Raw genomic sequence first — 15209 nt, 5'->3', positions numbered from 1 at the left:
TGGGACCTGATCAATGGACAGCCAGGGGTGACCAAAGCCTGTCCATATTTGTCTTTGCTAAAGACAGAACTGAAACACTGAGTAATTGCAATACGTGGATCTTAGCCAGACAGGCTTGGACAGAGTGGCTGACCAGTCACATCTGTTCTGTGCCTTCTCCACAATACCTCTTCTGAGGTTAAGAGAAGTAGTGAACTTAAACCAAAACGGGTTATTTATGGTGATGTACAGAGCATGAAAGGAAAGTAGGTTGCGGTTTTCCTGAGCCTAGAAAGACAGAGAAACTAAACTGTAGGTGAAATCTCTCTCTCTGAAGATAAAGGGCAAGATTCTCAATTGATGTACATCTCTGCAACTTGGCATCAGTGAAGCTATGTTGATTTACACCAGCTGAAAAACCTGGAAGGGAACAATACACTTTTTGTTTAATTTTTATGTGATCGTCAGACCATCCGTCACATTCAGTTGAAGAGGAATAACATTTGGTAGATGTTTAGTCTTGATTTTTTTTTTTTCCCCTGAAATGGGAAGTGAGTTAAATGAAGTGAAGACAGAATAAGGCATTTTTATTATTTGAACTAGCTGAACAGTCTGCAAAATATTAAATTAAAAAAAAAAGTCATCAAATAAAGTATTTGACATCACAGCAAAATACAGTTAAATGAATTACTTCTTAAAAGAATTGTTAATAGGAATTTAGAGAAATCAGTTGTGCTGGACATGACTGGATTTGCAAAGAGTTGGCTGTATGAAACTGTCTGGCTAATCCACCTCTTTCACATCATATGTTATATAGCCCCTGCCTATTGCACATGTATCATCCACTGGCATCACTCAGTGCTGAATGTCATCAGAGGACCCAAAGTACAAAGATTATCAGTTCTGTTTTAGGGACTGGAATGAGATTTGGACAGGTGTCTGTGTCTACCTGCTGAGCTCATTTTGCTGCAGTGGTGGAAGCCGTGCATGTGTAGCTGCGTGCCCTTTGCAAAGGCTTGCCCTGAAGGGAGGGTGGTGCAATGGTGGCTTACTCAGACAGGCACTGTGCCAAGGCATCAGAAATGATCTATGGACTAAGGTCCCAGCTCACCCAAAGGAACAAGTAAGGAGCTGCTTTCAGTTTCTGCCTAAGCCTGTTGTCAAAGGTGATAGGGATGAACAGGCACTGCCAAACTGTTCTCTGTCTCCTGTAAACAGCACTGAAGACCTGGCAGACTTTTTGTCCGTCACTAGATGTGCATCAGGTTTGGCACAGACCAGGAAAGGATTGGTGCAGCAAAAGTTTTGGAGCAGGTAATTTCCCTGTTTCATTAAATTGAAACTCTGGGAGTTCCCATCTGGGACTTGTTCCGCTGCTGGGGAATACATATATTAAATTGCCATTATTCCAGCCTGATGCTAGGTTACAGTCCAACCTTTATTACCTTTAAAAAACTAGTTTTTTAGGGTGCTGCAGTTTAATATGGAAAAAATATTCCTCATGTATTATTCTCAAGGCTACCAGCAAAGCTGTGCAAACCACCCTTGCAGTCAATGGCAAATAGTAGTGTGGGAAATATGCTTCCTCTTTCATAGGCAATTTTGTAATTTCTAATAATGATAATGTGCATCCAAAAGCAGAAAAGAATACAAGTATGTGGTGTTTTCAGTAAGGCATGTGTTAAAAATCCCCAAATCTGATCTGGGAGAGTCTCAGTGGATTTGGAAACACTGAAAAAGCCAGGCAGCATGGCTAGGACAAAGAGCTGGGGAGTCCAGGAACAGACCACCTTGCTACTTAGCAAGGCAGGTGGGGTGGGGTAATAGTGAACCATCCACCAACCAGCCTTGATATCAGGGGTTTCTCAATCTGAAACAAATTTACCTCTGTGAACATGAGGTTAACCCAGCGTGAACTTAGTGGGAAAGGAAATGCCAGTGAGCACAAACCCCTTTTCTTCAGCACAGGGAGCTGATGTTAGAAAAACAAGGAGATTTTCTGGCAAATTGCTTCTTGAAGAAAATGGAGGAGAAATGTTCTTCTCTGGCTTCTCATAATGGGTGAGCAAAATTTTATTGTGCACTTTATTTGACCTACAAACTGCATGTGGAATGTGTATTTTCTTGTGCAAGTGTGGAAGGCAATTTAGTGTTGTGCCCTTTACCAAGAGAGGCAGTTCATCTGGGTTGAGAGTGGAGAGTTTCTTCATGTAATATAGCAGCTGAAGTGAGTGAATATTATGTGGGTTGTGCTGGTACACATTAGTACACCAAATGTTGCTCACACAGCTTTAGAGGTGTTCAGTCTAATTCAGTGGCTGCCCAAAAGGTTTAGTGCCAGAGACCTATATAAGAATATCCTGCTCTTGGACACATAGTTCCTGAAAACATAAATCCCTGTGTGTGGTTACTGCAAAAGCAGCATCTGACTCATTGCTTCGCAAAGCACTTTTAGTTGCTTGGGAAACATGAGGATATGCACTATACAAACCCAGTAACTGCAGTACTCCTGTAGCAGTCTACAATCTTGGAGCTGTCAAGAAAACTTTGTTCTCTGTTACCCACACCACGGCCACTAGGAACTTGATGTGATGACCCACAGCGAGCCCTGTATCTCCAGCCACTCTGAATCCACCCCCTTGGTGTTCCAGGTGTTGGGGAGCCCTCAAGAGGTGTTAGTAGCACAGTCCACATCTATTGCACAGTTTTCTTTCCATACAGCAGGGGGTAGTAAAATACTCAGAGACTACATGTGCAAGAAAAGAGCATCAAATAGTAGAGCAACTGAATGGAAAACAAACAAAATGTCTATTTTTAAACTGAACTAAATCCATATAATTTTCAATAGGGAACCTTTTGAGTCCTTGTAAAACAAGTTCCTTAAGGGCTTGAATGATGCTATTTAAATGTGTAATGACTTGGCCTGTTAAAAACCCAACATATTGATTGCTGCACTTTGAGGATGAAAGTATTAAACATTTTAATCGTGCTGTGCATGTTTAGGATGCAAACAAAAGTCCTCGTTGTGAACCTGCCAATTAAAGTAGCTGCCAATAGGGAAAGGAGACATGCCTGTGGCTTTCTTTGGGTTAGCTGAGGTCATGGCTACAACAAATGCAAAGGTTCTTAAAGAAGTTTGGCATCTGAATGCATGAAAATCCCAAGTAATTCTCCTCTTTTTCTATTAAAGATTTTGGAGCTGTTTTGGACCGACAACAGTGTTTACAGAACAAGATCAAGGCTTTTTTTTTTTCCCCCTTGTATTATTAAGAAATAGACAACACTTAAAAATGCAAAGGACAGTCTGAGATGTTAGTGCTAGAAACCCAGTTACAGGACTGCTCTTCAGCTTCAGAATACTGTACACGATCATTATATAGTCCAACAGGGAGCTCATAAACCATCGAGAAACCCAAGGGAAGCTGGTGGGAATAGTTATGTACTTCTAGTCAAGGAGTGGCTTAGAACTTCACTTAGGGTTTTGGAGTAACAATTTAATTTCTATTAAGTCATTGCCTTCATATTTCTGTAGTACCATTTAAAAGTACACAGAGTAACATCACATTTCTCTTCCAAGCAGTGCAGAAAACAAATCAAACTTCTTATTTCCTTAAGGATTTAATAGAAATGTATAACCTGTGAAGTTGGTTCCTAGTCACGTTCTTACACTGATTTAGCCTGATAAGATTTAAATCCCAACACACCTATTCCAGTATATGTTAAGAGCAATCTGAATGACAAACACCCAAGGTACACTGGTGTAGAGAGCTGTGAAGAGCTGAGTCTGGCTCAATGTTCTCTATTGCAAGAGGAAAGCTGTACTTAAATCCATGTAGGACATGGGACGTGTTTATTTTACATTTCTGCAAACGTTTTAAAATTTACATCTAATTTTTTGTCTGTATTTTTGTCTCAGCTGATGTGGCTTCATAGGAAGATTCTGAGGAAGACACAGAAGCCCTTTGGTGAATGTATACTGAATTTGTGTTATATAATGATTTGAATTTTATTGGTAACTATTACTAACAATTCTGAAGTTTAAAAAAACAAACTGTAAGCCAAATTGACTTTATTTTCAAGAATCTCCAGCTATCACTCACATATCCTTGCCAAATATGTCATTTCTCTTAGCAACAGTTTAGATGACTTTAACAAGTATTTTTAACCTGTAAAAGAAAGTCAAAGAGCTCACTTCTGAAATCTGAAGTTCTGTGCAGACACCTAAGGGCTGAATTCAGTGATAAATTGCTTCCACTCCTGACAAGACCATGGAAGCTTTTCTTGCAGGGACTGCTTAGTAATCCAGTGTAAGTGGTTTGGATGGATTTTTGTCTTTCCAGTTGAATCTGGCTTTGCTTTCTTTCTAGTATTATAAATTATTGTATGTGTAATAAAACATATGCACCTCCTGAGAAAAATGTCAATTCTACAGAGAAAGAGGCTGATTCAAAGATAACATTGGCTGTAGATGTATTTATCTGTAATTTATCCACACTTTAAATTATCACCTAAGTTATCTTGGAGCAATGGTATCTTGGTAGCCATGGTTTTACATAAAATGTCCAAAATTTCACTTGCAGTTTTGCCTGCAGACAATTTGTATTGCAGTCTTTAATGCTCTTTTAGATCCCTTTAAAAACAGATATTTCTGGAGTGACAGATGCATTGAGATAGTTAGCTGATATTAACCCGTCAAAGTAAAAAACTGTCCAGTCTTTTGCATCCACCTTGTCAGTGGTTTCTGTCATCCCTGTGGGTTGTATAATGCAGAGTGATGTGGCAACAGCTGAATCTGGTTGAATGCGTGCCAGAACCACAAATATGTTGCTGAATATAATGTACCTTTTTTCCATCTAATGAGTAAAAGCACAGATGATACACAGGGGTTCTCACATCCCACTCTATCTCTCATTCCCATCTTTGGATTGCCTACCAAGTGCTCCAAGTGCAAACTAACCTCTGAATTTGATATACCAGATGCTGCTATCTCATTTAAACTTGTGCCTTTTAAAGACATATTAATACTTAACAATATCAGTTAAATAATCTCTTTACTTTTAACATTTACTTATTTAATCTCTTTACTCTTAACATTTATTTAATCAGATGGGTCAGGCATACCTGCAATGAAATCGCATTCTTACTGTCCCCTTCTAAGCCTTCTACAGCATCCTGTCCTCTTCAAGGCTCTCTTTTAGATGCTGAGTTCCATGCGGCAAGCATTATTTATTGCTTGTTCAGTGTTAAACACTCTTTCGCTGTTTTAAGTTTAGTTATAAACTTCCAAAAATGTACTTATAATAAGAGTTTTACATGACCCACTGCCTTACTATTGTTCTGTAACTGTTTTTTGATCTTTTGAAGGAATCCTTTTAATACCACTGTGGTTTAATTCACCAGTTCTTGAACTTTATTCTGGATTAATAATTTTCTAACAGTAGGTTTGCATTTAAATTTAAAACAACTTTTCAAAAGGTCATCTTATAATGAGATACTTGTGTGGCCATTAAGAGAGAAAGAAGGAATGGATATGTTCAGTTGTCCCAGAAGGCTCCTGGTATAGGTAATCTATAGGTTAGATTTGAAATTTTAAAAAAAAGAAAGAAAAAAAAAAAAAAAAGGAGAAGGCTTAAGAACCTATTTTTGTGTCATATCCACATGACTGGCAGGAATAAGAGTGTTGATATCACTGGGGGTGAATATCTTTAATTTTTTGCTTAGGAACTGGGGAAAGAGAAGGTATCATAAAGTAAGGCTGTAGCAAGTCTGATTTTTGCTGGATGTGGAAGAGTTCAGAAGGAAGCTAGGGTAGTCATAAGCAAATATTTTATTTTCAGTATTCCTGGACACATCTTCCATTTAAGGAAGGCTTGGGATAAAGCTGGGGAACTGGAAAAAAACATGTCAGAGAGAGTACTATGGCGTAGGCAGGAGCATATGCTTCATATTAGGTATTCCAGTACAGATTCTTCCTCTCTCTACAGTACATGATAATTTTAGGGCTAGGACTGGAATCAGGTTTTCAGAAAAAAAGGTAGAAAGCCTTTTTATTCTTGCATTCTGCAAGACTGGCAGAGATAGGATGAAAGTTTGCATAATTGGGAACAAATGCCTTATAATTTGATTTACTATACAAATTGGTCACTTTTAATTAAAAAAAAAAAAAGAAAAAGAAAATTAGGCTTAGGTTTAGTGTGGCATTATGACCTAAAAGAGGGAATCTTCTTCTGCCAAGCTCACTGTTGGATTGTTTAGGACCAACAAAGTTTAGAAAGAATGTTGTTTTCTAATGAATCTCAATTTTTCTTAATGAGATGTTCACTCAGTTTAATTTCTTTTTTTTTTTTTTTGGCTTAAAAGCAGAATTTAAGAAGAAATTACCCATTGAGCCTAGCTTGTCACTGGGTCTGGAATGGCTTCAGTTGTAGGAATGCATCATGCAGGGCATCATGAAGGGCAAATGCTGTTATTCCAATACCTTATGGAATACGTTGCTCACCAGAGTGGGAAGGGTGGATATTTGGAGAGACTGTTGGTGACCATTCGGTTACTCCCTTTAATGCACTTTAGCTGCAAGAACTAGTTCACTGTCCATATAATAAGTAGGATTATGCTTGGGGTTTATATCATATCTGGGAAGGAAAAGGTTTGACCTGGAAATGTAGGATGATAAGTTATATCACTAGCTGATATTTCATGTTTAGAGATTCCTGCAAGGATTAGTTCTACAGTTGCTTTTCAGGCTCAGTTAGAGCTAATTTGAGTGTAGAAAATAAGTCTTGAAGAAGTCAAGGTCCTATTGCATTCTTTATGTTCACCAGTGATAATATCCAGTTCTCCACATGCCATTAATTTGTGCTGGGTTTCACTCTAGCTGTTGGTTACATGGCTATAACCATAATCTTGTGATTATGTAAGCAGTGGGAAACTCAAATGCACATTGTATCCAAGAAGTTATTAAACTTCATAGTTCTGTAGAAGTGCTTACAAAAGAAATTGTTAATAATGAATAGCAATATATGATGTTCACCCAAGGATTCTAGAGAAGCGTGGAAGATGGATTACTGTAAATAACTGTTTTGAAGAAACAGTAAAGAGGAATTGATATTGTTGGCAGAGAGTCAATATGGATTTTTAAGAGTAGGTCATGCCTTACAAATGTAGTAACAGTCTTCAGAGAAGTCAATAAGCTTGTGGATAAAGGAATAATGATAGATTTAACCTATTAGGTTATATATTTTAAAGAACCTAAGTCAGAGGATAAATGAAAGAGACAGAAGTCAGCAATAAATACTCAGTTTTCACAGCAAAAGGAGATTACCAGTGAAGTGTCCATGGGCTTTGTCCTGGAGCCTCCAATGTTCCCAATATTAATAAATTGTCTGGAAATGAGTAGGAGAAATTTTTGAGGCATCTTAGTTTGCTGACAAAACTAAGTTATTCTGAATAGAATAGTTTTGATTGAAAGTGATGACTAAAGATCATCCTGTTCAAACTCCCTATAATGGGCAGGGGCATCTTCAACTTAATCAGATTGCTCAGAGACTCATCCAACCCAACCTCAAATGGGAAAGTTGTTCCAGTGTTTCACCATCCTTATTGTAAAAAAATTCTTCCTTGTATCTACTGTAAACCTACTCTCTTCTAAGTTTAAAATAAATGCCCTTTGTCCTAAGTCAACAAGCCCTATTAAAATGTTTGTCTCCATCTTTAAGTCATCTTTAAGTACTGAAAGACTGCAATAAATCTACCCAGAGCTTTCTCTTCTACAGACTGAAAAACTCCAAGTCTCTCAGCCTGTCTTCATAGCAGAGGTGCTCCATCCCTGCCATCATCTTTGTGGCCCTCCTCTGGACTTGCTCCAGCAGCTCCATGTCCTTCCTGTGCTGAGGATCATACACCTGGATGCAGTGTTCCATGTGGGGTCTCACCTGAGCAGAGCAGAGGGGCAGAATCCCCTCCCTCCCCTGCTGCCCCCGGTGCTATGGATGCAGCCCCACACACAGGTGGTTTCTGGGCTGCCAGGGCCCATGGCTGGGTCATGTCCAGCCTCTCATCCACCAGCATCCCAAAGCCTTCTCAGCAGGGCTGCTCTGCATCTGTTCATCCCCAGCCTGGGTTGATACCAGAGCTGCCTGGACCCTGGTGCAGCACCAGCACTTGGCCTTTTTGAGGTTTACGAGCTTGGCACAGGCCCCCTTTTCAAACTTGTCCAGATTCCTCTGGATGGCATTCCATCCTTCAGTCATGTCAACTGCACCATACAGCTTGGTGGTGTCTGTAAATTTTCTTAGGGTGATCTCAGTCCCACTGTTTCTGTCTTTGCTGGAGATTTCAAACAGTACTTTTCCCAGTACAAACCCCTCAGGGACATCACGTGTCACTGATCTCCATTTAGACATTGAACATCCATTATATCATTGAGTTGTTGATCACTACCCTCTGGGTGGGACTACCCAACCAATTCCTCATCTACCAAACAGTTCATCCATCAAATCCATTCCTCTTCAGTTTTAAGATAGTTTTTTTGGGGGGGGACCATGTCAAAGGCCTTACAGAAACAGATGGCCTCTGTAGCCCTTCCCTTGTCCACTGATGTGGTTGTGCCATTGTGGAAGGCCACAATCACTCCATGTACCTTAGCACAGCTTCTAGGAGGATCTGTTCCAATATCTTTGCAGGCACAGAAGTGACTACGTAACATAATTTTACCGTGAAGAGTTACAGAAAGGAGTAGGATATGTAAAGTGAAACCAGAAAGTGTCAATTTCAAAATAGGAAAAAGGACGTACTTTTGCCTCAGATTGCATTTTTAACCTGTCAGGATTCTTGCAAAAAGATGCTATGGACAGTGAAAAAACTCTCAGATGTGAAAAGTCCAAGAAGAAACCATTAAGGACTATTAAAGATAGAGTTGCTACATCTGGTTAGTTCCTGCATCAGCCACAAATCCCAGGAGGCTGAAAAATATTCTGGGGAATTAGTGTTGTATTTTAAACTGTTCTCACACTTTTTCCTGAGATCTGTCTTGGACACCATCAAGAATGGCTGGTGGGTAAATTGGAAGCTTGATCTGGTAAAATAAAATAAGGGAGGGTCTTTATGAATTAATCTTGTAAAAAAAGAACCAAATATTCAGGGTATCTGATTATGTATATGTGTTATTTGAATTTTTCAAATACTGACATTATCAGTGCAAAACACTTGCTATCCTTGTCATATTTCTATGTGTTTTTAAAAGACAATAAAATTGCTTTAGTAAGATTAATTTGTCACTCTGCACTCTGAGAACCTTTTCATATCACTTTATTTGGAATCAAATAAATTGTGTATTTTTTCCTTTTGTGTAACTATCCTGCATTCCACAGTCAAAAATGAAAATAGCAAATTAGTTAATTAAAAGCATAATATATGTTACTAATCATAAGTTGTCTTGCAAAATGAATTGTACATTTGCCAATCAAGCAAGCCCACATCTACTAAGCAAAAACTACTCAGGTTTAAGGAGCTGCTCTCTCAGTTTTCTTTTTCTGCTTTTGCTGTGAAAATAGTAAATTTACCACAGTATCATCACTCATGTTTTAGGACAGGACCCTCACTGGCTGAAATCAACAATACTTATGTTTAGGCATTTAAAATAGTATCGGAGAGTCACGAAGGAGTATTTGATCCTTTTAGTTGCATGAAAAACCTAATAAAAATACTGTATTGCTCAGAAATAAATCAGAAGATTTTGCAAAATGTCAGATGCAGAGAAACTTGTAGGAGATGAGATCCCCTTTGAAGCAACATGCTGTTTACTGCTGGTGATAGGCTTTCATTAGCTTTATTAGCTTCAGCTTCTTAATTTGTACTTCCGCCATCAAGTCCTTGTCTCCATTCTCTCACAGACACTCTCTATAGTCTGGGTGCGTGAAGCTTTGTTGCTCTGTTTTGCAAACACAGTAGAAAGTGGCAATATTGTTAGATGTGTCCTTGGATGCCCTGTGACTTGCAGCAGCAGCAGGAGTGATGATCTTGTATTTAGTATCAAACAATAGCTCACTATAGAATTTTCTAAACTCGAGTTGGCTTCTCACCATGTCCCAGTACCAAGCTGGCATTTCACAATAGAGGAATCAAATGTCTTTTGGCAGCATCTGATGTCATCATTGCTTAGGGCCTGATCTCAGAATTTGGCTGTCATGAGTCACTTCATCTACTCAGTTGTGTAAAACAGAAAAAATGTGGGCATCAGCAGTGCTGTGACCTTTATACAGTTTTCATCAGATTGAAAAAAGCCAGAACTTTTATTACTAATTTTAAACTGCTAATATATATTGGGCTTTTACAATCCATGAAGCTAATGAAGGTCTATAACCAGAAATATGCACCATATTACTTGAAAGGAAGTCTCATTTGAACCCAAGAACTCAACAGCAAAATGGGAGTAGAATGTGTTTGGAGAGAAGTATTGCACCTCATTTTGCACTGTCCTGTCATGGGTGGTGTATTTGCTGGCCTGAGGGAAGGACAATTCCTATCTCCCTTTTGTCATATTAGCTATAGTTGCATTGAGAAGCAAAAAACAAAGATCACTTTTGGGTGCAAATATCACATTTGGTATTCAAAGTACAGTTTATACTGAAGATCTGCTGAAATTCTTCAGAAGAAAATATTCTGTATAATATGCATGTATTACAAATTTGCCAAACCTCTGAGGCAATTGGGATAAAACTGGGGTTTCTTTCACAGCTTGCGATCTGGCCAATCTGGTCTGTTTGTAATACACAATATCACTTGTGGAGCTTGACTGGTATAATAATTGGGTGCTACTTAGGTAATATTTGAGCAGGGCTTAACATGTAAGTGAATAATGGGATGATTTCATATGGTGGTCATCAGCCACAGATAGTTATGTGAGGAAAACTGACCAGAGCTTCATATCCTGATCCTTTCCTATATTCTTCTACCTTTAGTAAAGTTATGTTGCTCCTGCTTCCTGTCTTATTCAGCTACTGATTGAAGACTAGAATAAAGTGTTTGTATAAGCAAGAAGATTTTTAAATATAAGCATTATATTAGTAAATAGTAGGTGTTAAAATATTACCAATTTAAACAAAGGAGAACAAGTTTAAGATTTCAGAGGTATCTTCATTGTGAGTTGTGTGTTGATGCCTGAAAGTCCATTCTTTTGGGGACATGCATAACATAAAGGCCTTTCTTTTCATATTATCTTTCTGACTATGATAGTTGCATAATAAAATTTTAAAATGTGGTGTTTAAGGACTACAGCAGGAAGAGATTTGACATATTAGCAGTTTGATCACAGTCTGCTAATTTTACCAGACTTTCAGTTTCCAAATAAAACTTTTTGTCTGTGTCCTTCTGATGGTCTTGGAGAAATTGGAGTGGTGTAGTTGGACCATGGAGTTTCATCAGTGAAACTGGGTAGGTCTGTTCTGATCTCTTCCCAGTTGAAACTGGGGTTGATGAAATCTGCATTCTCCCTCTGTTACAAAGATCACAGTCATTTCTGCACACCTCATGCTGCATTGTATACACTCAGAACCAGAATTTATCTCTGGCAAGAGCTGTGCTTCCTGAATTATGTTTGGCATGCCTGTTCTCAGTTGTGAAGTATTTATCCATTTCCTGGTGTCAGCTACTGAATCCAAAGGGATTACGGTCCCTTTTAAATAAAATCCAATCTTGTCATCTGCTACTGAATCCAAGAATTATTATCACTTGTTTCATGGGCTTCTTATCAACAGCTTATTTTGGCCTATTGGTCTTGAAACATTTTCATAACACCTCATCAGCACCTGCTTTTACTAATTCATGATGTGGCTGAAGTTGAAGTGAAGGTGGCTTAGCCATCTAGTTTGATTTAGATCTATTGCTGACTTAATAATATGGGCAAAAATGGCAGCTGAGCATCTGTCTGCCTTTTTCTGTAATAAATGTACATAAAGAATCTCTGCATCTGCTAACTAATGCTTTCCCTTCAGTGGAAATCTTTCCAAATGGTCTCGGAATCAGCAAGAATAGATGCTTGTGGTTGTTTTTCCTGGCGTGTCAGTGGTGTATGGAGATACATCTTTTCTGCTTCCTCTGTTTCTGTCACTGCAGTTTATAGGTTGGCCATTAATTTTTCTGTCAAATTGCAGTCTGGAGCATATGTGTTATGTGGCATCTACAATACATGGCACCTGCATGCACCATACTGTTTGCTTATTCTGTATCAATACATTATCATTATATTTCTTTCACTTATCACTGCGCACTTAAAGTTGCGCTTTCGATGAGTTGCATATTTAGACTAGGTCTATTGCTTTAAAAATTTAGGACTTATTTGCTTCCATTCTTTCTGAGATTAATTGTGGGTGCCAAGAGTGAGAACTGTGCCATATAAGCTTTTTTTTTTCAATTACTTCTTCAGGTAAAGGTAAAACAAACCACTTTTGTATCTGCTGTTCATTCTACTGGGCTCCTTGAATATGTTGATGATCTGTTCCAGCATTTGGGGGCATTATTCCAACAGGATTGTCCTGATTATCTTCCCCCCACTATAGCCCCTCAGTGTTATACCAATGATTTTTTTCTCCTTCCATTATAAATTCTTCAGGGAGACTTAGTTCTGGTGTTCAGTTTTACTGCCTGGACACAGATTTTGTTTGGAAATCCACCATACCTGGCATCACTCCATGTTGATGATTTCCTTTGTTTCTCACCCTTATTTTGTCTCTTTGTAAATTGTGTTTTCTATATTGTTGTGGAACTCACAAGATCGACCTCTGCTGTCATCTTCCATATGCCACATGCTGAGTAGTAACATAAGAAAACAACACATTTCTTAAGGCTTTAAATTGAGAGAACTGTAACAGAACTGAAGCCTTGTGGCAAGCCAGTGTTCCCAGATGGGAAAGACTACATTTAAGGCCGTTGGTGCTATTAATTTTTAAAGGCTGCAAGAATGAATGAAATGTGAGTGAGGCCTGATGGCAGACAGGGATGGAGGGGCCTGAGATAACTGTGCAACACCAGCGCCCCTGACTTCTCCCCAGCTTCATTCTGGAGCAGTCTCGACATGAGGTCAGGGAGGCATTTCCAGTGGGAATAGACCTGCCAAAATCTGCCTTTACACTCTAGTGCTGTGCTGGCAGAAATGTGGTGTTCAGCAGGTGAAGGGGAGGGGCTGTAACAGAGATGTTTGCACTGGGAGAAGTAGGATTCAGGTGCAAGGATGCTGAGCTATTTTGAGTGTTTTTCACTCTTTTTAGCCCATTCTGATTAGCTAATATCTGAGTGCAGTATTTTTACAAATTTATGGTGAAATGTAATCATTCTTTGTTGCAATTTTGTCTATATTTACAAACTTCTAGTTCCCTGAACATCAGAAGTAAACATGAGAGGCTCATTGCTTTAACAGTCTCTTCAGAAAATTGTCTACCCTAAGCCCCTCTTTCTTGCTTCATTTCTTTATCAAAACCATCCTGCATGCTCTCTAGTTTTCTCTGGGGCTTTCCTGCTGCCTGCTCTATCCGTGCCTGTATTTTTGCCCTTTCTCATCCTTGGTGAACTCAACTGAACAACACTCATTGCCCTGAGTTTGAACTTGGTCCCTAAGGAAAATTGCAGTGGTTGGTTCTTTTACTAGGCCTCTGTTTTGGGTGCTGACCTTCAGTGTTTTTTTTCTTCCATGTAAATGTTGTAACCAGCTTTTTACATTTAGCCTACTACGTTATATTCAATAAAATGTGACCCCTAAATTCAACTCTATTATCAGACAGATTTCTTATTCCTATTTATAAATGTCACTGTTTATTTTGGTGTGCTGTCAAACTGCAGTTCTCCTTTTCCCCACATCAAATTTTACTTGTTTTGCATAGACCCCATGTTTCAGAATAGAAAATAATTGACTTTTAGGGTCACTCAGGGAAGATATTTTGTTTTCACAGGTTTCTGGGTGGGGCACTTCAGCCAATCACTTTGTTGAAGATGCCTCAGACATTTGAACTTGACCCTATTTCCTGCCAATAACACCTGGCAAGAGAGCTACATAAGTTAAATTGCAGATATATTAAAGATTTATTTTAGGTAAAGCGTGTTTGTAAGATGTTTGTGTGCCAAGTTATGTCTGGAGTAAACTTTTATAGCAAGCACTAAATCAGAGGCAAGCAGTACAGAAAGAATTGTAAAGGGGAGTGAAATAGAAAGGCTGACAGATCTGTAACTATAATAAAAATGGTTGTGGAGAATTCTATGGCATTAACTTAGATAATTGCCAGAGTTGTAAAATCCAGATTTTCTGTCTTCAAGACTCCTGGGAGCTGCTGGAGAAGAAGAAAATTGAATGTAATGGTTCATATATAATTCAGAATTTTGTTGCTTTTTACCATTCTCAAAAGAGTAAAAGTGACCTACTTTCTATATGTTGTAGTTTAGTGGGAAATTCCCCCGACTCCCAGTGTTAGCATGCTTGTTCTCCTCTTAAGCAGGTGCTAACTCCCATCTCTGCTTTACTACTGCTGGCATAGTATGTGCTAAATGTGTTGTGACATTCTTTCCTCTCAGTGTACAGTGGAGATGGTTGTACTCCTTCCCAAATTCCAGTTTTGTTAAGCTTCTGGGATTAATGCGGTATCTAAATTAATTTTCTGTATGTTAGTTGTCAACCACAGTAGAAGTAATTAAATAACAAGCTCTCCTCTAAGACTGACGTTTTTAGAATCAGTAAGTTATATATAATGATGACTTAAGACAGAAAAGAAAAAGATAAAGCACAAAGACATGGATAAAAAGGCACCACTTCTTTATTTGTTACAATATATATTTGGAATAAAGTGTGAAAGAATAATTAGAATTGTTCTTGGAACTCAGAGAAGAGTCAGTATTAGCTCCATTGTAAGAATGGATTAGAACTGGAAATATTTCAATCCAGAAAGCTTCTTCCATTCCATGTTTACAAAATCCAAGGAGGACAATCTAAGAAATCTGGGTGAAGAAAACGACAAAATTAGACTTAAGGTTACACATCAAGGCTGTCTCCATTTACAGTACAGTACTTCAGAAGTATGCTAGAGAGAATATGCAGCCAACCAATTCTGATCCTGCCCTCCAAAAAAAGCCAATATTAGTTTTCTGGATCTAGCCTTATGTGGAGGAAAAGGAGATAAATTTAATGAGTTATACTTTTCCATCATGTTGCGGAACTTACCCATTATTGAGGAAATTCTTAAACTTTTTCA

The 15209-nt window shown here is 38.5% G+C and overlaps 1 long non-coding RNA gene across 14 annotated transcripts in view; it reads left to right on the top strand.

Moving 5' to 3' along the window:
- LOC115495650 (uncharacterized) overlaps window positions 1–15209 on the top strand; it is a 318954-nt gene that overhangs the window by 138750 nt on the left and 164995 nt on the right. For 2 of the 14 annotated variants that reach the window (XR_012056505.1, XR_012056515.1), the window contains one exon: window positions 13920–14970. The exons of the other annotated variants lie outside the window; for them this stretch is intronic. This is a non-coding gene — a long non-coding RNA (uncharacterized lncRNA). Of the gene's footprint in view, window positions 1–13919; window positions 14971–15209 lie in introns of those variants that run through there. 14 annotated transcript variants of the gene reach the window in all.

The sequence above is a fragment of the Taeniopygia guttata genome, chromosome 5, assembly GCF_048771995.1.
Source record: "Taeniopygia guttata chromosome 5, bTaeGut7.mat, whole genome shotgun sequence".
NCBI lineage: Eukaryota > Metazoa > Chordata > Aves > Passeriformes > Estrildidae > Taeniopygia > Taeniopygia guttata.
This window is presented reverse-complemented; position numbering and strand designations above follow the sequence as displayed.